This window comes from Panthera tigris, chromosome A3 (genome assembly GCF_018350195.1).
Source record: "Panthera tigris isolate Pti1 chromosome A3, P.tigris_Pti1_mat1.1, whole genome shotgun sequence".
NCBI lineage: Eukaryota > Metazoa > Chordata > Mammalia > Carnivora > Felidae > Panthera > Panthera tigris.
In genome coordinates this window covers 118,784,670-118,807,377 of record NC_056662.1, presented here as the reverse complement: position 1 = coordinate 118,807,377, position 22,708 = coordinate 118,784,670, and the positions used below count along the sequence as shown (strand labels likewise).

The following is a 22,708-nucleotide window of genomic DNA, read 5'->3' as shown; positions in this document are numbered from 1 at the left end:
ACAAGTGACACAATGTGTATAAAATTACTTTGCAATAGAGCGTTGTACTGACATGAGGGTCATTAGACAGAAAAGCGCGGACAGATGAAAGGGGAAGGCCACTGATTTCTCAAGGCACTTTACTCAGTAGTAGGAACAATCCTTTATTTGTTCAGTGCTTGATAATTCACAAAGGGTTTCTGGGTTCTTTATCTCACCTGAGCCTCACAACAACCTAGCAAGGCAGGGCAGGGATTATTTTCCCTGACCACTGAGCAGGTAAAGAAAAGGAGGGCCATTTTCCCATGGTCCTACCGTCACAGAGCCAGGACCAAAACCCCCTTGTGATAGCTCTCTATGCTCCTTATGGTGGGCCCATTATGGTGTTCTCTGTTTCAGTTACTGCAACCCCATGGGGCAATTTCCCACAAGACGTGTGAGCACATCCTAGCAGGCCCCAGAGCCCCCCCCTGTGACTGGAAGGGGTGGGGAGGGTGGGGAGAGAGTAAAGAAGGCTGCGGTTATCTCATTAGCAATGGGAAGTTACTAAAAGCAGGAAAATACTGTGATCAGATCTGCGTTTTGTTAAAAAATGCTTTCCTTCTCCACCTCTTCCTTATCTGCTCCTTTTTTTTCCTTCTTCCCTCTTCTTCCTCCTCCTCTTTGTTCTTCATTTACTTTGTATAATTCCCCACAAAGAGAAAGAAAGGAAAATTCTGGGACTTTCCATCACCAAAACCCTTGCATGTTCATCAAGCTGAAGTCCTAACTGGCTGGCTCCTTGCATTTATAGGACACCAGGGTCCCGCCCAGAGACTCCGCTCTCTGGGGCGGGGGAAGGGGGGGGCGTTCTAGAAGCTTCATGCTCCAGGAGCAACGCCAGGATTCAGCGAAGGAGTAGGATGTAGCAGGCATGTACGGCTGGAACCAGGCCCCTGGTCCTCCCTGGCCTTCTGGAAAGAGCCTTGCCTCAAGGACTGCCTGAAATAGCCCAGAACCTGAGATCCTGGCCATGTGCTCTTCTCCACTGGGTGTCTGCCACTCAAGAGTTCACACTCCCCAGGCCACTAGCAAATGGCCAAGTGGCCGATGTGTAACCTGGGGTGCCCCCCGCCCCAGGATGTCTTCCTCCCCAGTTCCCTTAGATTACAGGCCTAACTTCCTCTCCAGTTGGTGTCTCCTACATAGATCACATGCCCAGCAGCTGGGTCCCCAGTCAGAGAGTTTGGGGAGGATCTAAACAGAAAAGGCAAGCACATCTGCCCATGCACGTGTGCATGCATGCGTGTGCATGCGTGATGAGTGCATGACATCTCGGGAGGAAGGGGTTCACGCTGTCTCTACAGAGAACCTCTGCCTCATTCATCTTGCTCAGTATCATATCGCCAGCACCACGCAAATGGTTGGCACCTAACAAATATTCTCTGAATAAATGAATGAATGAACAATGAATGAACTGGTGAGGATCGTGGCCTGGATATAGCAACCAGAGAGGCCTTGGAGACCTCGCTAGCACGTTTCTAAGGAGTCCCAGCAGGGCAAGCTGGTGGTGATGGTAAAGGAGTCAGCAAGGCAGTGTGGGAAGCCTGTAAGGGGTCTGGAGGAGGCCGCAGGGCACAGGAGGGGTGGGGGTGGCGTGGGGATGGAAAAGACTGTTTGAACAGAAAGCAAGAGTCCTGTTGAGAATGTCACCGGCCACAGGCCCTCTTGCACCCACATCCATAGCAGCGGTCTCTCTTTTCTCGTATGTGTTTAATTTGAGAGAGAGAGAGAATCTCAAGCAGACTCCGTGCTCAGTGCAGAGGCCGAGGCAGGGACCTGAGCCGAAATCAAGAGTCGGACGCTCGACCGACTGAGCCGCCCAGGCACTCCTCTATGAAAACTTTAAAATTCAAGAGAAATGGGAGTGATTTTTGTTGTTGTTTTTAATGTTTATTTATTTTTGAGACAGAGAGAGACAGAGCATGAACGGGGGAGGGTCAGAGAGAGGGAGACACAGAATCAGAAGCAGGCTCCAGGCTCTAAGCTGTCAGCACAGAGCCCGACACGGGGCTTGAACTCACGGACCGTGAGATCATTGACCTGAGCCGAAGTCAGATGCCTAACCAACTGAGCCACCCAGGTGCCCCTGGGAGTGATTTTTGAAGGTGATGATTTCTTTGGCTCTTCCCCCACACTGGTCCCCTGTTTGTCCAAGGCCTGTCCTCCCTTCAGCCCCCAGTCCAGTGACAGTGGAACTTTTTCAGCACCTAGAGCCTCTTGGGTGCCCATGGACGCCCTCAACCTGCATAGTTTAGTATTGAATCAGCTATGGTCTTTTACTGTCTTGTTTATTTGTTTTTGAGGAATATTACCGTTAAGTTCACACGTAGCTCATCAACACTTACAGATGAACTGGGAACAATTTTGGGTCCCAGGATACCTCCCCCTCTCCTGGGATGTTTAACACTCCTACTGTTGCCCAGCTGGTGTCTGCTCGGGGAGTTCATGATAATTTTAATTTTGGCCGAAAATGGAAACAAAGAATCCTATCAGTTGAGCTGTTCCTTAGGGGCTTCACGGGCCTTGTTCTCTCTCTAGTTCCTTAGTAGCCTCCTCCAGGCCAGGAACGGTGTCTCCTGTTCTCTACCTCTCATAAGACCAAGCGCTGGTGAACATATTTTATATGTGCTGGTTGATATCCCTGTTGGGTGATTTCAAAGTCAATCTTGTTAAAGAAGCAGAAAAACAAGCCAAAAAAGCTCGGTTGGAAGGGTTTCTACTCATAGCCTGGTTCACGTAGTCCCTGGGGCCTGCAAATCTCCCACTGACATATGGTCCCGTGATATTTACTCTAGTCTCAGAATCCTGGTGTAACTGTGGGCCCCTTTCCTGGGTTCCATGTTCTGGAACCTCCCTCCTCCTTAGGGAGTTACCTTCTTACCACTTACTTCTCCAGAACTACTCCCTTTGTAGCCAGAGCCAACAGAGATGCTCCTTCCCACACTTCTTGGAACGCCTCCATCAGTCCCAGTTTCTACTTTAAGGAACATACTTTGTCCAAGTAACTGGAAGGAAGGCAGAGCCTGAGCGTGAACTTCACTTTCCAGAAGGGACCCTGCCTTCTCTGGTACACAGTGGATAATCCCTTCCTTCCAGCCCAACAGGAGGGCCTACTTCAATCATTTAATGCCCCGAACAAGCATACAAGACAGACATATAAAGCGCCATGAGGGCTTAGGGACAAAGAATGTCAACTCAAAGAAATCTTTTTCTTTTGCAGGGGTATTCTTCATGCTGGCAGGCCGTCGGGAAGATACGTGGGGACCCTGGGATTTTCCTTTCGCTTTCTTGTGCTCTCAGAAACCACCCCCTGGTGACTCAGAAACATGAAGGTAAGGGCCAGGTAGGAGGGGCACAGCTTCCCATCCAGGTTTACCCAGTTTTACCAGACAGAGGAGTGCGCTGAGGCTGTAAGCAAGAGAGGAAGCCCCAAAGAGAGGAAGGACAGGGTGTTGGTTCCTCAACTTGTTGAGACCAGAGTTGTGTAGCAAGACAAACTTGAGTGTGCTCAGCATTTCTCCTTCCTGACTTGGGTTTCACCTTAGCCCCAGTTCAGTGGCAGCCCTGTTGGCTCAGAGGGCCGAAGGATCCAAGAGGAAGAAGCTTGTACAATCCTTCATGTAGTGGGGTGGGGGTGGGGGTGGGGTGAACTTTTTTTTTTTTTTACTTTTTTTTTTTTTTAAGTTTTATTTATTTTTGGGACAGAGAGAGACAGAGCATGAATGGGGGAGGGTCAGAGAGAGAAGGAGACACAGAATCTGAAACAGGCTCTAGGCTCCGAGCTGTCAGCACAGAGCCCGACGTGGGGCTCGAACTCACGGACCGCGAGATCGTGACCTGAGCCGAAGTCGGCCGCTCAACTGACTGAGCCACCCAGGCGCCCCAGGGGTGAACTTTTAAAGTAAACCTCTGGCAAGATCCCAGTGGGTTATGGGGCCCCAACTCTGGATCTGACTTCTCTTGCTTCTCTAACCTACCCACTCTGCCCTCCGCTCATAACAAATTTCTTATCATTCCTGACCATGACAAGCATGGCTGCTGTGTACAGCTTCGTGGGTTGTGCCCTGAACAATTCTTAGAGGTGCCATTTCCATACACAAAGGAAAAAATCATGCAAAATTTTACCGGGCAGCCCTGAGACAGTCCTTTTATGACTTCTTTCCCATATATTTCTTCCTCCACCAAGAATGCCCTTGTTTGCTTGTCCTCTCACCATATAGTCACCTGGTAAATCATCTTACACTTAGCTTTCAAACTCGGCTCAAATGACGTTGATGAACACAAATGTAACAACTGAATGCATTGGGAAATGCTCACACAGACATTGGGAAGAAACACCGTATATATAGGAGTCTCTGGGCACCTGGGTGGCTCAGTCGGTTAAGTATCCAACTTGGGCTCAGGTCATGATCTCACAGTTCTTGGGTTCGGGCCCTGCTTTGGGTTCTGTGCTGATAGCTCAGAGCCTAGAGCCTGTTTCAGATTCTGTGTCTCCCTCTCTCTCTGCCCCTCCTCTGCTCATGCTCTGTCTCTCTCTGTCTCAAAAATAAAGAAAAACATAAAAAAAATTTAGGAGTCTCAAGCTGGCACACTGTTAGCTCATTCTGCCTGGTAGTTTGATTATGCCCATGGGGTGTTCTGAAAGGCAATGTAACTAAAATCCATCAGAATGAGTCAAATTAAAAAGATATAATAACGAGTGTTGGTGAGGATATGGGGCAACTAGAATGCTCATACAATGCTAGTAAGAGTGTAAATTGGGATAACTGCTTTGGAAAACTACTTGGTGGTATCTTCTAAAGTGGAAGAGATTCCTAGCCTACGATTTAGCGGTTCTGGCAGAAATGCATATGTACACACACAAAACACGTGCAAACATGATCATAAAGGCACGATTCGTAATAGGCCCAAACTAGAAATAACTTCAATGTCCACCAACAAGACACTCAAGGAAAGATGTGGTATATTCATCAAATAGAATATTACATGGCAATGAAAGTGAATTAATCATTGCTTTTGCATAACAACGTGAATGAACCTGACAAATATAACGTCACGTGAAAGAAACCCAGACCTAAAAGAATACATACACTGCGTGACTCCATTTATGTAAAACGAGCACTGTGGTGCCAGAAATGAGAATGATGGTTACCGTGGGAGGGCAGGTAGCGACTGGAAAAGAACACGAAGCTTCTGCGGTGCTGGCAATGTTCTATGTATTAACATGGGAGATAGTCACACAGATGTGTGTTTATTTTGTGAAAGTTTATCGAGCTGCACACTTAGATTCGTACATGTTTATGTGTGTATGCTACGCCTTGATAAAAAAAAAAGATTGCTTAAAAGAATAAAAGCAACGCCGACTTTGGGCAATGATGTAGTAGCAGAATCTAGATTTATCCTCTGCCTTCATCAGTTATAAAACGGAACAAAATATAGGAAGCAATGGTTTGAAGACATTGGATGGCAGGCGTCTCCGGACAGGGATCCCCGAGAGACGGGAAACAGATGAGATGAGTCTTCTGGGGGTCCCGGCTCACTGCCTGGAGAGAGAGCTTCCAGGCTACCGCACAGAGAGAGAGGCAGAACTCTTGGAGATGTGCAGAGGAATGTCCTCGAAAGTTTTGCCTGGGCACCGATCGGTACGTGTGATTGTGGACATGCCCAGCACTGGGAAAAGAAGCCCCGTAGAGGCGAGGAGATGGACGAGCCCCCAGAGCGTGTGCGAGGCTGGGAAGAGTGGGTGTGCCCACCACCCAGAGCAGAAAGCGCTCCCCATACACGGGGCTTGGAGCCCTCAGAGGAGGATGGCCTCAGGGGTCATGCCAAATGAGTCCCAGTCCGGGAGTTGTTCTGGACTCACCTAACAAAGCTGGAAAGCAAGCCTTGTGAAGGTCAGATGATTTCCAAGTAATTTAACCGCAGCCTATACTGAAGCCACCAGATATTTAAAAGAATTAAAAAAAAAAAAATCTGGTACCAGGATGCCTGGGAGGCTCAGTTAAGTGTCTGGATCTTTTGTTAAAAATTATTTTAACGTTTATTTATTTTTGAGAGACAGAGCACGAGCAAGGGAGGGGCAGAGAGAGAGAGGGAGGCACAAATTCTGAAGCAGGCTCCAGGCTCTGAGCTGTCAGCACAGAGCCCGACGTGGGGCTCAAACCCACAAACTGTGAGATCATGACCTGAGCCAAGAGAGAGGGACAGAGTGTGAGTGGGGGAGGGGGAGGCAGAGAGAAAGACACAGAATGTGAAGCAGGCTTCAGGCTCCGAGCTTTCCGCATAGAGCCTGACTTGGGGCTCAAACTCACGAACTGCGAGATCATGACCTGAGCCAAAGTCAGACGCTTGACCGACTGAGCCACCCAGGCACCCCTGGTTTTTTTTTTTTTCATGTTTTTTTTTTTTTATTTTTGAGAGAGAAAGAGACAGAGCATGAGCAGGGAAGGGACAGAGAAAGAGGGAGACACAGAATCTGAAACAGGCTCCAGACTGAGCGGTCAGCTCAGAGCCCAACCCGAGGCTCAAACTCACGAACTGAGAGCTCATGACCTGAGCCGAAGTCGCACACTTAACCAACGAAGCCACCCAGATGCCCCTCCAAGTGTCTGACTCTTGATCTTGGCTCAGGTCATGATTTCACAGTTCATGGGATCAAGCCCCATGTGGAGCTAACATGCACTAACAGTGTGGAGCCTGCTTAGGATTCTCTCTCTCCCTCTCTGCCCCTGTCCCCTGCTCCCGTGCTCTTTCTCTCTCTCTCTCTCTCTCAAATAAAAGAATTCTGGTACCCAACAATATAAACTTCAAAATATCTGGTATCTCATATGGTTTCACTTATATGGAATATAAAATAACAAAACAAATGAACAAAGCCAAACCCAGAAACAGCCCCATAAATACAGAGAATACACTGGTGGTTGCCATAGGGGAATGGGGTGGGGGAGTGGGCAAACTGGAAAAGGGGGCGTGGGAGATACAGGCTTTCAGGTATGGAAGGAATAGGTCACAGGGATAAAAGGTACAGCATGGGGAATATAGTCGGTGGGATTGTAATAGGGCTGTGTGGTGACAGATGGCAGCTGCTTGCGGGGACCACAGCATAACCTACACTTGTCCAATCACTAGCCTGTTAAAAAAGCAGTGTTTATTGGATGTTACCTAAACTTCTTGTGGTGATCATTTCACAATATACATATGTATTAAACCATTATGTCTCACACCTTAAACGTACACAATATTGCACGTCAATTACAGCAATAAAACTGGAAAAAACCCCACAAAATATTTGGTGTCTAATAAAAAATTACCTGTCACTCAAATAAGCAGGAAAAAAAATCAATCAGTAGAAACAGAAACAGAAATGATACAGCTAATAGGAGACAAGGGCATTGAAACAGCTACTATAAATATATCCCATATATTCCAGAAGGTACAGGACAGCATGAGCATCAGGAAGAGTGAAATAGAAAATCTACAAGACGCCCAAATCAAAATTCTAGAGATGAAAAATATAGTGAATGGAATTAATAGCATAGCAGATCAGACATTAAATAAGAAAGCATTCTTGGCTATGAAAACATAGCAACAGAAAAATCCAAAACACAACACAGATAGGAAAAAAAGATTCATCTCTAAAATAAGAATATTGGGGCACCTGGGTGGCTCAGTCAGTCGAGCGTCTGACTTCAGTTCAGGTCATGATCTCACAGTGTGTGGGTTCGAGCCCCATGTCAGGCTCTGTGCTGACACTTCGGAGCCTGGAGCCTGCTTTGCATCTGTGTCTCCCTCTCTCTCTGCCCCTTCCTCACTCATGTTCTGCTTCTCTCCCTCTCTCTCTCTCTCTCAAAAATAAATAAACATTAAAAAATGTTTTTAAAAATAAAATGAGAATATTGGGGCGCCTTGGTGGCTCAGTCAGTTGAGTGTCTGACTCTTGATTTTGGCTCAGGTCATGATCCCAGGCTTGTGGCATTGAGCCCCGTGTCAGGCTCTGTGCTGAGCGTGGAACCTGCTTAAGATTCTTTCTCCCTCTCTCTCTCTGCCCTTCTCCCCTGCTCTCACTCCCTCTTTCTCTCTAAAATAAAAAATAAAGGGGCGCCTGGGTGGCTCAGTCGGTTAAGCGTCCGACTTCAGCTCAGGTCACGATCTCGCGGTCCATGAGTTCGAGCCCCGCGTCGGGCTCTGGGCTGACGGCTCAGAGCCTGGAGCCTGCTTCCGATTCTGTGTCTCCCTCTCTCTCTGCCCCTCCCCTGTTCATGCTCTGTCTCTCTTTGTCTCAAAAATAAATAAACGTTAAAAAAAATTAAATAAAATAAAAAATAAAAAAATAAGCAGAACATCAGTGAGTGGCGGCAGCATTCAGGGCCTCACGTGCGTGTACCTGGAGTCCCGGAAAGAGGGGATGAGGTGAGAAGAGGACAGAAAACGTGTTTGAAGACATAATGGCTGAAAATTACTTAAATTTGGCGAGAACTATAAACCCACCAAAAATCAGAGAAACTCAACAACCCCACTCAGAGAAAAAAATGAAGAAAAACCACATCAAGGCGCATTGTAGTCAAATCGCTAAAACACAATGATAAAGAGAAAATGCTAGAAGCAGCCAGAGGGGAAAATACACTCTGTGCTGAGGAACAAAGATAAGGACTGTAGCAGACATCTTCTTGGCCACATGCAAACCAGAGGATAATAGAGAGACACCTCCAAGCCACTGAAAGAAAAACTGCCAACCAAGAACAAAAATATCTTTCTTTTTTTCCCCCTTTTAAAATTATTTTTTAAACCATGTTATGGTGCCTGAGGAGCTCGGTCGGTTGAGCGCCCGACTTCAGCTCCGGTCATGATCTCGTGCTTCGCGAGTTCAAGCCTTGCATTGGACTTGCTGTTGTCAGTGCAGAGTCCGCTTTGGCCCCTCTGTCCCCTGTCTCTCTGTGCCCCTCCTCCACATGCCCGCGCACATGCTAGCTCGCTCTCTCTCTCTCTCTCAAAAATAAATAAACATTAAATATTAAAAAGAAATTTTTTGAGAGACAGCACGTGCTCATGGGGTAGGGGGAGAGAGAGAGAGAGAGAGAGAGAGAGAGAATCCCAAGCAGGCTCTGTGCTGTCAGCCCATCGCCTAAAGCAGGGCTACATCTCACGAACCACCGGTGAGATCCTGACCTGAGCCGAAATCGAGTCAGACCCTTAACCGGCCGAGCCACCCAGGCGCCCCCAAAAATATCTCTCAGTAATGAAGGTGAGATAAACTTTTTCAGAAATACCAAGGCGGAGACTCTACTTCCAAGTGTGATAAAGATTTTACCATGTGACTCTTCACTGCAGAAAACAGTGATCAACCCAGAGCTTAATACCAAAAGGAACTCCGTGAAAATAGCGGAGCAAGAACAGAATCAGATGGACCCCCCCACCCCCCACCTCTCTGACCCACCTCACTGACTCACGCACGCAGCCCACCCAAAGGCACACTGGACGGAGGCTGAAGCTGGTATCTTGCAGGTGGTGGCGGGAGAGCAGAAGGAGACAGGTGCAGGTGTACAAAGAAGCTCTCACCTTCGAGACGTTTAGCCCAGGGTGAAACGCATCCTATGTTGTACACAGAAGGCAGCCAGGTTCACAGGAAAAAACAGGTTTTATGATGTGAGAAACCAGAAAAGAAGAAGCCAGGAAAATAGCGACAACTGACCGGAGTGGAACCCTGGGGAAAAAAAGACCCAAGGGCTCCTGGCTGGCTCATTCGGAAAAGCATATGACTCTTGATCTCGGGTGGTGAGTTCGAGCCCCACATTGGGTATAGAGATTACTAAACAAACAAACAAACAAACAAGTGAATAAACTGAAAAAAAAAGAAAGAAAAAAGAACAGAACCAGAGAGCTCTCCAAACGGTCGTATCTCTGAGTGATGCTTGAACCACACTTTGCATGAAACAAGAATGAAGATACTGCACAAGATGTGGGATTTGCCGTTCCAGCCTAGCCAAGAAAATCACCTGCTAAAACAAAGGAAATAATACTCATTGGTGAAAAACATCTGTATTAATTAGTCAGGGTTCTCCAGGGAAACAGAACAAAGTATGTATGTGTATGTGTGTCTGTGTGTGGACAGGGGGCGAAAGAGAGGGAGAGAGGAGGAGGGAGTGAGAGAGAGAAATTGATTGATTATAGAGAAGTAGCTCTGCTGGCAAAATTCCTTTTACATCAGGGGAAATCAGTCTTTGTTCTATTAAGACCTTCAACTGATTGCATAAGGCCCACCCACATTATGGAGGATAATCTGCTTAAAGTCCATCCATTTAAATGTTAATCTCATCCAAAAAACACCTTCACAGAAACATCCAGAATTATGTTTAGGCAAATATCTAAGCCCAGTGACCCAGTCAAGCATGCACACAAAAGTGACCATCACAATAACAGTCTGAGTGTCTCCACAAATTCACATTCATAACATTCATATAAATAGCAATCCAAAATTGCTTGCAAATAAAAGACCAAGAAAATAAAACATATTCTCAAGAGAAAAATCAAAATTGAAGCAAAATTGACAGAATTAAAGGGAGAAACGTACAATTCCATAACCAGAGTTGGAAGTTTAAACTCTCCCTTTCTGGCAACTAATAAAATAACTAAATTAAAGAAATTGAAAGCTTGAGTAATTCTGTATTTGGTGAAACTGTCTTTATTTGTAGATGGCACTGTTTGTGAATGAAAAAAAAAAAAACCCTTAAGAATCTACCAAAAAGAACTTACTACAGTAAATAAAACTTGCCAGTTGGACATAGTACATAGTCAATATATAAAAATCGATGGTATTTCTATATACCAGCAACAAGTAACTAGAAAATAAAAATTTAAAAGTCAACTCCATTCATAATAACATTAAAAAAGCTCACATAGGAATACATTTGGAGAAAGACTTATAGACTGGAAACAATAAAATATTGCAAAGGGAAGTTGAAGAACTAAATAGAGAAGATAGTGTTATAGTTTGGAAGGCTCAATATTGTTAAGATGGCAATCCTCCCGGTTTGTTCTTTAGATTTATGTGGTCCCAGTCAAAATCTGAACAGTCTCTTTTGAGGAATTGACAAACCATTTTTATTTATGTGTTTATTTTTCAAGTTTATTTATTTATTTTGAGAGAGAGAGAGAGAGAGAGACCGAGAATCCCAAGCAGGCTCTGCACTGTCAGCACAGAGCCTGATGTGGGGCTCAATCCCATGAATCATGAGATCGTAACCTGGCCTGAAATCAAGAGTCGGACGCTTAGCTGACTGAGCCACACAGGTGCCCTGACAGGCTATTGTAAAATTTATATGGAAAGTTGAAGGACTTAGACTAGCTAAAATATTTTGAAAAAGAAAACCAAAGCCGGAGGACTTACACTGTCTGATCAAGACTTACTAGAAGAGGGGCGCCTGGGTGGCTTGGTTGGTTGGGCGTCCGACTTCGGCTCAGGTCATGATCTCACGGTCCATGAGTTCGAGCCCCGCGTCGGGCTCTGTGCTCACCGCTCAGAACCTGCAGCCTGTTTCAGATTCTGTGTCTCCCTCTCTCTCTGCCCCTCCCCTGTTCATGCTCTGTCTCTCTCTGTCTCAAAAATAAATAAACGTTAAAAAAAAAAAATTTAAAAAAAAAAAGACTTACTAGAAGAGGGTGCTTGGCTGGCTCAGTTGGTAGAGCATGCAACTCTTGATCTTGGGGTCATGAGTTCAAGCCCCATATTAGGTGTAGAGCTCACAAAAAAAAAAAAAAATTACTGTAAAGCTTCAGTGGTCAAGAGAGTGTGGTTTCCCCATAAGGGTAAATATAGACCAGGGGTCAGCAAACTTTTTCTTTAAAGGGCCAGATAGTAAATATTTTAGGTTTGCAGTTCACATGGTCTCCGTAACAAGTACTCAACTATACTGTAGCTTGAAAGCAGCCAGGCAGAATACAGAAATGGATGGGTGTGGCTGTATTATAATAACACTTTATGTAAAAAGCCAGAGTAGGCAGGATTTGTTGACCCCTGATATAGATCAGAGGAACATAACAGAGTCCAGAAATAAACTCTCACTCATCAGATCAGCTGATTTCTTTACAAAAGTTCCAGGGTAATCCAATTGCATTGAAAGGATAGTATTTTTTTTTTTTTTTTAACATTTATTTGTTTTTGAGAGACAGAGAGAGACAGAGCACAAGTGCGGGAGGGGCAGAGAGAGAGGGAGACACAGAATCTGAAGCAGGCTCCAGGCTCTGAGCTGCCAGCACAGAGCCCGATGCGGAACTGGAACTCACGGACCATGAGATCATGACCTGAGTTGAAGTTGGACGCTTAACTGAGCCACCCAGGTGCCCCTGGAAGGATAGTATTTTAAACATACAGTACTCTAGCGAAAGGATATCTGTATGGAAAGAAATGAACCTTGACACATACCTCATGCTAAACTCAAAATGGATCACAGACCTAAAACTGTTAATCTTCTAGAACATATAACGGGAACATTTTGTGACATTTGCTTAGGCAAAGAGCGTGATAACAAAATCACAAATTATAAAATAAAAATTTGCTAACAAATGACAAGAGACCTCAGCCCGGCATGGCCCTTTTCCAGGATCCTCTCTTTTCAATTTTGCAGATGTTGGGCCTCAGAGAAGGAATCACATTCTTATGCTTTAATTTTCAAAGGTTCATCTTTCCATTTACATCTTATTCCTTTTTTTGTTTTTTTTTTTAACTCACCAGTACATGTCGAGTAACTACTATCTTTCATGTTGTGGCCAGGTGCCAACAGGATTTCAGTGAACAAAACCTAGATATATATTTGTGTTTTTACCTATTAAGTCTTGTTTTTATTTTTATTTATTTATTTTATTTTATTTTTAAAATGACATCTGGATTTTATTTTTTATTTTATTATTATTTTTTAATGCTTATTTATTTATTTATTTATTTAACGTTTATTTATTTTTGAGACAGAGAGGGACAGAGCATGAATGGGGGAGGGTCAGAGAGAGAGGGAGACACAGAATCTGAAACAGGCTCCAGGCTCTGAGCGGTCAGCACAGAGCCCGACGCGGGGCTCGAACTCACGGACCGCGAGATCATGACCTGAGTCACAGTCGGAGGCTCAACCTACTGAGCCACCCAGGCGCCCCAATGCTTATTTATTTTTGAGACAGAGAGAGACAGAGCATGAGTGGGGGAGGGGCAGAGAGAGAGAGGGAGACGCAGAATCCAAAGCAGGCTGTAGGCTCCCAGCTGTCAGCACAAAGCCTGACGTGGGGCCCGAACTCACAACCGTGAGATCATGACCTGAGCCCAAGTTGGACACTTAACCGACTGAGCCACCCAGGTGCCCTACATCTGGATTTTCTTTTTTTTTTTTCTTTTTCTTTTTATTTTTTTTTTTAGTGTTTATTTATTTTTGAGAGACAGGAGAGACAGCATGAGAGGGAGAGGGCAGAGAGAGAGAGAGAGGGAGACCCAGAATATGAAGCAGGCTCCAGGCTCCGAGCCGTCAGCCCAGAGCCCAACGCGGGGCCGGAACTCACAGACCGCGAGGTCGTGACCTGAGCCGAAGTTGAACCTCAACCGACTGAGCCACCCAGGCACCCCCCCTACATCTGGATTTTAAAGGCAACCTAAGGACAATTGCCTCTACCAAATACTTTCTCCTCCCTGCCTTCAAAGTTTTTCACTTCAAAACCAAGCTCAAATAGTGAAGAGATTGGAAGGTACATACCACCAAATTGTTATCAATGGTGGCTTTCAATGCCCTTCGTTTTCTGTATTTTCTAAAGTTGCAACATTTGTTATTTTTGGAAAGAAAATACAATCGAAGTTACGTAGGAAAAAAACTCTCTAAAACCTCAATTTATTTATTTATTTATTTATTTATTTATTTTTATTTTTTTTGGGACAGAGAGAGACAGAGCATGAACGGGGGAGGGGCAGAGAGAGAGGGAGACACAGAATCGGAAGCAGGCTCCAGGCTCCGAGCCATCAGCCCAGAGCCTGACGCGGGGCTCGAACTCACGGACCGCGAGATCATGACCTGGCTGAAGTCGGACGCTTAACCGACTGCGCCACCCAGGCGCCCCTAAAACCTCAATTTAAAGATCCTCTCCTGAGGGAAATTTTCCCTGATCATACCTCTCTCCAGTATGACTTAGGGATCCTCTTCTATCCACACAGTCACCCTGCATTTTTGTCACTCCTAGCCCATAGAAGCAGCAGGGGAACCATACATGTGGATCTTCTTCCTTGGACTGCGAACTGGAGGGCGGGGACCATGTCTTAGTCATTTCTGAATCCCCGGCTCCAAACAAAATGCTTCGTGTTCAGTAAGAACTCAGAAAGTGTCTGTTGGATGAACAAATGGATGAGGTTATCAAGTTGTGGGTAGGAAACAAGATGGAGGTCCATGGTCTAGAGCGCTGTGGTGGTAAAGGAGGCTGTGGGTCTTTAGTTATTGAAACTCAATTCTCAGGGTCCAGGACAGATCAGAGAGGAAATTTCATGCTGAGGCCTCTGGCCTTGGGCTAAAGCTTCTTAAGTTGACCTGGGAAAGATGAGAGGGGGAGGGTTGCAGAACCCGGAGTACAGCTGAGCCTGTTGGAAGGAGTTCAGTAACCCTAGGTGGGGAGTATCACAATTTGAAATTATCTATTGATTTGTTTGTTTTGTTACATGTCACCTCTTGTTAATGAGAGCACTCTATGAGGATAGGACCTTATCTGACTTGTATCACCAGTGCTCGGACCAATGCCTGGCACATAGATGACACTCAATAAATATTTGTTGAATTAATGTTGAATGAACAAACTCGCTCTCCACCAAGCCCACGAGAAAGAGCTCAGATGCAGCTTTATTCATTCATCCTGTAAAATATAATTGACAATAGATCTGAAGAAACCCCAGTCAGCACATTCTTTACTCTGTGGGAAGGCGTGCTGCGGAAGCCAAAAGTGGATCTGAGAGTTGCTTGGTAAATACAGAGTTGGACTAAAGGGACTTGGAAGATCTTAAGAGACTGTGTCATTGAGCTGGGGCACCCTGATGAGTCATGCTTTCCTACATGAGGACAGACGTTCCTTGCCAAACAGGATCCTGCCTTGCCCAATGCTGCCATCTTTTCCTGTCAATGTGGGAGAAACACAGTCTGCCCCATTCCCCTTTCTCAGCAAGCCTTATCAGTCCTAATGTTTCTTTCTTTCTTTCTTTTTTTTTTTTTAAGGCTTTCCCTCACATTACTGTGCCCAGGATTACAGAGTGTCCCTTGCTGGTTACATTTTCCACTGTGGCTTCCCAATGAGATTTTTGGCTATAATTCACATATCTTGCTAAAGATGAACAATTCTGGGTCCCAGACTGAAACCTTCTACTATTCTGGTTGCAAAAGTTACTCGTTGTCACTCTATCTCAATTTATCTTTAGAAAATGAAATAACACCTTTTCCATGTGTTTCCAGGCTATTAAGCAAAAGAAATTGAAGACGATAAATATGGGTGGCTCAGAAGTTGTGCTTCGATCCTTTTAATTAAAGTTCCATACCTGATTTGCCACTGATGAGCTACCGGACATTAAATAAGTCATTTTATCTGATACTTAGCCCATTGTCTTGTTCTTAATAAGTGGGAAATCCTCATATGGTTCTATCGCCATAGAGTGACCTGAGACACCTCCCTACTTTCCCAAGCAGCCTGAGGAAAGATAGTCGGTTGCTTTTTTAAGTAACTAGTGGGCTTTTACTCTGTTGACTGTGTTATATAAACTTGAGACCAGGGGCACCTGGCTGGCTCAGTTGTTAGAGCATGCAATTCGTGATCTCAGGGTTGTGAGTTTGAGCCCCACATTGGGTGTAGAGATTACTAAAAAAAATAAATAAATAAAATTAAAAAAAGAAAAAACTTGATAACACAGCTGAATGGTTTGAAAAAAGAAGGGAATTTCAGAAGTTGGGTAGTAGGAGGGATGGAGAGAAGAGACTCCGCAATGGAGAAAACTTTGAAAAAGAACAGGTCTAGCAAGACAAAAGAAGGGATCTAGTTAAGCTTTGCTATGCGATGCAGTCCTCTTCTCCATCTTCCCATGAAACTTTCAGTATAATGTCATTAGTCATAAATAGTTTTTTTAAAGTTTATTTTTGAGAGAGAGAGAGAGAGGGGGAGAGAGAATCCCCAGCAGGCTCCATGCTATCAGTGCACGGCCTGACTCAGAATTCAAACTCACAAACTGTGAGATCATGACCTGAGCCAAAATCAAGAGTTGGCCACTTAACCGACTGAGCCACCCAGGCGCCCCCAGTCATAAATACTCTTGAATTTGAATGTATTAGGAGGAGACAAACAAGTGCCCAGTCTGGCCTTGATGTATATGGTGTGTACAGGCAGTACAAGTAAAAGCCAATCATCTTCTGGTTATATAATTAAAAAATGAAGAGGTAAATTGTGTAGTCTTATGGGGTCTTACAGCTCTAATATTGTGTGATTCTATATATGGTATAAACAGGATGTTACCAGGAAATTCCTTTTTTTGTTTGTTTCTGAACTGTAGAATCTTTTTAGGCTTTATTACCTATCTTTTTTGTTAACTTCTTTTTATAGATTAAAAAATGTAATTATAGTATAGTTGACATATAAACGTATAGTTTCGGGTGTAAATATAGTGATTTGACAATTATATACATTAGGACGTGCTTACCATGCTAAGTGTAGTTACCACCTGTCACCGCACAAAGTTATTACAATATTATTGACTATCTTCCCTATCCTGTACTCTCTATCCCCATGACTTATTTATTTTATAACTGGAAGTGCATTTCCCCCCCCCCCTTTTTTTTAATGTAAGCTCTATGCCCAATGTGGGGCTTGAATAGAGGACCCTGAGTTCAAGAGTTGCATGCTCTCTGATTGAGCCAGCCAGGTACCTCAGGAAGTATGTACCTCTTAATCCCCTTCATCTATTTCACCTATCTCCCCACCCTGCCTCCAGGAAGTTATGATGCAGTGGGTTAGGGTGAGGCTTGGAGATTCCCATTAAAAAAATTTCCCTAAATGATTATGATGCACACCAAACTTTGGGCATCATTGTACAAATACTTATCACATTCTGTGGTCAATGTTTAATTGCCCACACATGATCACTCTTCTCCCAGTCCTTAGCATGCAATATTGCTGACAGAAGCAAATGGGGTGTGTTCAGAGAATGTAAATTCACATCAATATTATTCTGAGTGAAACATGCTTATAAAAATAATATATCAATGGGAAAAAGAATACAACAAATGGTGCTGGGACAACAGGATATCCATATGCAAAAAAATGAAATTGGGCCCCTACCTCACACCATATATATATGGGCCATCCAGGCTCCCCTACCTCACGTCATATTAAAAGAAAAGAGAGAAAAAAAAAAACTCAAAATGGATCATAGACCTAAATGTAGGAGGTAAAACTATAAAATTCTTAAAAAGCAATACACAAGTAAATCTTCTTGACCTTGTCTGAGGCAATGGTTTTTAAGACATGATACCAAAAGCAGGAGTGAGAGAAAAAAATGAAAGATAAATTAGACTGTCAAAATTTAAAACTTTTGGGCTTTAGTGCACACACCATCAAGAAAATGAACAGAAACTCCACAGAATGGGAGAAAATATTTACAGATCATATATTTGATAAGAGATTTGTATCCAGAACATATAAGTAACTTCTACAAATTAAAAAGACAACTCAGGGGCATCTGATAGGCTGAGGCAGTAGAGCATGTGACTCTTGATTGATCTCAAGGTTGTGAGTTCAAGCCCTATGTTAGGTGTAGAGCTTACATAAAATAAAATAAAATAAAATAAAATAAAATAAAATAAAATAAAATAAAGAAGACAACCCAGTTGAAAACTGGGCAAAGAATTTGAATATACATTTTGCCAGAGAAGCTATACAAATGGGCACTAAGAACATGGAAAAATGCTCAACATCATTAATCATTAGGGAAATGCAAATCAAAACTACAATGAGATACCATTTCACCTCCTACTGGGATAGCTAAAATTAAAAAGACAGACAATAACATGTGCTGCTGAGGATGTAGAGAAACTAGAAGCCTTAGACATTGCTAGTAGGAATTTAATATTGTTCATTCAGCTACTTTGAAAAAATAGTTTGGCGATTCCTCAAAAAGTTAAACATGAAGCTATCACATGGCTCAGCAATTCCATTCCTAAGTATGTACCCAAGAGAACTGAAACATATATTCACACAAAAACATAAGTACATAAATGTTCATAGCAGCATAATCCATAATAACCGAAAAGTAGAAACAATGCAAATATACATCAATGACAAATGTACACACAAAATGTGATGTATCCATAAAATGAAATATTATTTACCCATAAAAGAATAAAGTACTGGGGCAGCTGGGTGGCCCAGTCGGTTAAGTGTCTGACTCTTGATTTTAGCTCAGGTCATGATATCATGGTTCATGAGTTCGAGCCCCACATTGGGCTGTGCACTGACAGTGTGGAGCCTGCCTGGGATTCTCTCTCCCTCCCCCTCTGTATCTTCCTTGCTTGTGCTCTCTCTCTCAAAATAAATACATAAACTTAAAAAAAAGAGAGAATGAAGTACCGATTCATCCTACAACATACGTGAGCCTTGAAAACATTACGCTAAGTGAAAGAAGTAAGTCATAAAAAGCCATATATTGTATGATTTCATTTAAAAAATTTTTTAAATGTTTATTTATTATTGAGAGACAGAGCATGAATGTGGGAGGGGCAGAGAGAGGAGGAGACACAGAATCTGAAGCAGACTCCAGGCTCTCAGCTGTCAGCACAAAGCCCGACGTGGTGCTCGAACTTGTCAACTGTGAGATCATGACCTGAGCCGAAGTCAGACACTCAACTGACTGAGCCACCCAGGCGCCCCTGTATGATTTCATTTATACCAAATGTCCAGAATAGGCAAATTAATAAAGACAGAAAGTAGATTAGTGGTTGGTAGGGGTTAAAGGAAGGTTGGGAGGTGGGTGTTGGGGAGTCACTGCTGATAGATACAGTTCCTTTTGGGGGTGATGAAATGCTCTAAAATATGATTGTAGTAACAGTTGCACAACTCTGTGACTATACCCAAAATCATTGGATTGTATACTTTAATATACATTATGGTATGTAGATTAGATCTCAATAAAGTTTTATAGGGTGCCTCGGTGACTCAGTCGGTTGTGTCTGACTCTTGATTTCAGCTCAGATCATGATTTCATAGTAGTGGGACCGAGTCCCGAGCTGGGCTCCATGCTGAGTGTGAAGCCTGCTTGAGATTCTCTCTCTCTCTCTCTCTCTCTCTCTGCCCCTGCGCCACTCAAAGTAAATAAACATTAGAAAATAATAATGTTGTTATAAAAATAGTGCAGCATACACAGTATGATTATACAAAAATTCTACGTGAAACACAACATTTTAGATTATGCATTCCATTGCTCAACCCAAAACACACTGTATTAGTCAGTGCTTTTGCAAGTGACAGAAATCCAGCTTCAACTGGTTTATAAAAAGAATACAATGTATTGGCTCATGTAGCCAAAAATTACAGGGGTTGTTGGCTTTAGGCAAAGCTAGGTTTAGTGGCTCCAATGATGTCATCCAAGAATCCTTTCTTTCCATCTCTCAGCTCTGCTCTCTATCTTCTATGTTGGTTTCTTTCTCAGGCAGACTTCTTACAAGTGGTGGCAAGATGGCCGCCGATGTCTACAGGATTACAACCTTCCAAGTTAGCAAGCTTTGCCTTTCAACAACAACTCGGGGTTAGATTTTGACTGTCATGGCCTGGGTCATATGGGTGCCCTTGGAGTGTGACTGGCCCAGCTTTATGGTAGGGGACAAACTATAGTGAGTTATAGTTTGATGCTATACATTTCAAAATTAGGTCACTTAAAATAAATGACCTTCGGGTGTTTTGGAAAAGAAACATGGGTACTTGGAACCAACATTAATCCACATGGACAGATGGATCAAAACTCCTAATTAAAAAAAATAATGCTTGGAGTTTTGATTTCAATGATCAGTAGCAACTAGGTGCGAATGTCCGGAATCAAGACACAAGAGCAGGGCTTGGTCACAGGCCTGAAACCTTTGCTATCAGCCCAATGTGAGCAGGAAAGGCAAGGTGAAGGCAATGTCAAGGCTAGGGGAAGGAAACCGATGTGTGCTGTGCCCTTACTAAGTGCTTTACATGCACTACTTTGTTGGGCCTTCACAACAAACCTGCAAGGTAGGGATTTCGATTTCTATTTTACTGATGACAAAACTCAGGCTCAGAGACATTAGTGACTAGCCCAAGGTCACATATCCCTAAGTCTCCATATTTCCATTGGAGACCAAATTGGTCTTCATATTTCCCCAGACGCGGGCTCTTCTGGGCTTGAGCCTAGGGATGGAATCCTCCTCTCCAGGAGAGGAGCAGCGTCTTTATATTTTTTCTGCTTTTCACCGGAAGTAAATCCTAGAATCTCCTAGAGAAGGAAGACTTCCTTTGCAGATAGTAGGAGATGCTGGTGTCCAGCTCATTTTTTTTCTGTCCTGGGAAGAGTCCAGGGTCCTGTCCACGTCTCCAACAGCTGGGAGGTGGTCTTTTGACTCCCTTCAGGGTTCAAGTTTCAGGCAGGAGGTTGCTGCTTTGGATGACAAGGGAGGTGCCAAGGTGGGAACCCCAGGTAAGAGTGAGGGAACAAGAAGCCATCCACTGAGGAGGAAGCTGGGATGGGGCAGGGCTGGGCTGGGCTGGCCCAACCGGTTCAGACCAGCCAGGAAAGGACAAGTCATATCTGGCTCAGCAGTGGGGGCTGGGCCGGGGGAGTGGCGCTGACTCAGGGCCTGGCAAGTCAGGTGACAGCCCAAGGACAGCTGTTGCCTGGGTGTTTTTAGAAAACTTTGGCTGCCAAAGACTCTCTCTTGGGCTGCTTCTGTACCTCCTCAGAAAGAGGCAGAGAAAATGAGGGCATCTTCTTCATAATAAGCTCTAGGCATGGAGAATTAATATCTGGCTATACTCTGTTGATCCTTGCCAAAATTATACCTGGAAAACAGGAGCCGAAATTAGCCAAGAGGTCTCTTAATGCCCCCCCCCTTTTTTGTTTGTTTGTTTTGTTGTTTTGTTTTGTTTTGTTTGTTTGAGAGACAGAGAGAACCAGTGGAGGAAAGGGGTAAAGGGGGGGGGGAGAGAGAGAGAGAGAGAGAGAGAGAGAGAGAGAGAGAGAGAGAGAGAACCTTAAGCAGGTGCCACGCTCAGCACAGAGCCCGACTTGGGGTTCAATCCCATGACCCCGGGCTCATGACCTAAGCCAAAAATCAAGAGTCAGATGCTCAACCAACTGAGCCACCCAGGCTCTTGTGGATTCCTTTTGAATCCTCTGAAGATCATTAAGATTTTCCTCTTAGATCTTTTCAGGTTCCTTGTCAAGAATCCAGGATAGAGGTTAAGAGAGCAGGTGTTGAGGTCTGTCGGATCTGGAATCAAAACCCAACCTTATCACTTATTATCTGTATAGCTTTATTCAAGTTTCTTAGCTTAAAAGAAAGTAAAACATAATTTTAATTGTGGGAAATTTCAAATGTATCCGTATTAGACATAACAGTACAATGAATTTCCACATATCTATTATGCAGCTTGAGTAATTACCAGCCTGTGGTCAATCTTGATTCATCTCCCACCCCTCTAGTTAGTTTGCAGGAGATCCCAGGCATCATCCATTCCATCCCTCTCAACTTCTTCAAACTTAAAACAAAAACTTTTAACGCTTTATTCATGTAACTAACCTCTACACCCAACCTGGGGCTTAAATTCCCAATCCCAAGATCAAGAGTCGCATGGTCTTCTGACTCGGCCGGCCAGGCTCCCCCAAACTCTTTTATTTTTTTATTTTAGGAAAAGGGAGAGAGAGCTTGAGGAGGGAGAGGAGCAGAAGAAGAGAGAGTCTCAAGCAGGCTCCACGCTCAGCACGGAGTCCGATGCGGGGCTGAATCCCACGCTCTGGGCTCATGTCCTGAGCTGAAATCAAGAGTCTGAAGCTCCACCGACGGAGCCACAAAGTCATCCCACCCCGTTTTTGTTTTTTTGTTTTTTTGTTTTTTTGTTTTTTTGGTTTTTTGTTTTTTTGTTTTTTTGTTTTGTTTTTTTTAAGTGAACTCTACCCCCAATGAGGGGCTTGAAATCACAACCTCAAGGTCAAGAGTCACAGGGCGCCTGGGTGGCTAAGTTGGTTGAGTGTTGGGACTTCAGCTCAGGTCATGATCTCATGGTTTGTGAGTTCGAGCCCCATATCAGGCTCTGTGCTGACAGCTCGGAGCCTGGAGCCTGCCTCAGATTCTGTGTCTGCCTCTCTCTCTGTCCCTTCCCCACTTGTGCTCTGTGTCTGTCTCTCAAAGATAAATAAACGTTAAAAAAAAAAAAAAAAGATCAAGAGTCACATGCTCTGCAGACTGAGCTAGTCAGGCAACCGAACTTCTTCAAACTCTCGTTTCTTCCTCTGAAAATGGGGATTATAATAGTCCCTACTTTCAAGTATTAATGTGAGGTCATGCTCTAAAGGGCCAGCACAGTGCAGGAACTCAGTAAATGACAATCTGTATTATTAAATTAAATAATAAGAATAAGAACAGTCTTGCTACCCTCCCATCTCTCTGCCTGTGTGCCCCTCTTACCTCCT

General features: G+C 44.1%; 1 long non-coding RNA gene across 1 annotated transcript; it reads left to right on the top strand.

Annotated features, from left to right (window-relative positions):
- The first annotated feature begins 2,876 nt into the window (after nt 1-2,876).
- LOC102967053 lies at nt 2,877-15,612 on the top strand. Its single transcript, XR_001511002.2, has 3 exons — nt 2,877-3,088; nt 3,242-3,353; nt 15,477-15,612. It is a non-coding gene; the product is annotated as an uncharacterized LOC102967053 (long non-coding RNA).
- The last annotated feature ends 7,096 nt before the right edge of the window (nt 15,613-22,708 follow it).